Raw genomic sequence first — 848 nt, forward strand, 5'->3', positions numbered from 1 at the left:
GCGGGAGTCGCTGCAAGCTCGCTAGCGTGCACGCGCGGGGCAGTCGGCAGTGCGTGCTCTGCTGCCTTTCCTTGAAAATTTTCGTGCCCTTATTCGACTTGCAAGCGCTCCCTCTCTCTCGCGTTGCCATCCTCCACACACACACACACACACACACACACACACGGAGGGAGGGAGGGAGGCCGCAGCCGCAGCACCACCACAAAGCCAAGCGAAACAGAGGCGACGAATAGATCGGTACCTCCGCGCGCCTCTGAGCCGCCCATACGCCCCTCCTCCCCCACTCCCTCACCTAGGCGGACATGGAAGGATCCACAGACATTATGTGGACACAGGCATGCCACGTGGGTGGGAGCGGGTTGGTGAAGGTGCTCTCTCTGTGTAGGACGAGGGGGGGGGGGACGGGGAGGAACTACTCGCCTCTTTCTGAAGCACACACGTTTTGCCCCGGCTCCCTCATCTGAACTCGCCCGTAGCACCTTCAGTCGCTGTCGTCGCTACTCGAGGAACTGCCGCCGGCCATCTGCGGCGCTGCCGAACCGACCATGCGACCTCGCGCGGTAGGATTGGCACGCGGAGGCGCCGACGAAGAAGACGAGTCCGAGCTGTCTGCTTGCCTCCTGTTAGCGCCGCCGTACTTGTTGCCGGTACCGCTGCCACTGCTGGTGCTGCTCGAGTCGTCGCCTTGCAGGACCCTGCGGCGCTCGCCCAGCATTGAAGTCAGGGCACTGACTGCGGACTTCTGTGACTGAGGTGGTGGTGGAGGGGGAGGGGGCACACGTGGCGCGGCGGGTGCAGCTACAAGGCCGCCGCCTGGCTTCGCACCAACAGGCAGCTTGGACGAGGCC

Source organism: Leishmania donovani, chromosome 4 (genome assembly GCF_000227135.1).
Source record: "Leishmania donovani BPK282A1 complete genome, chromosome 4".
In the NCBI taxonomy this organism is placed as follows: domain Eukaryota; phylum Euglenozoa; class Kinetoplastea; order Trypanosomatida; family Trypanosomatidae; genus Leishmania; species Leishmania donovani.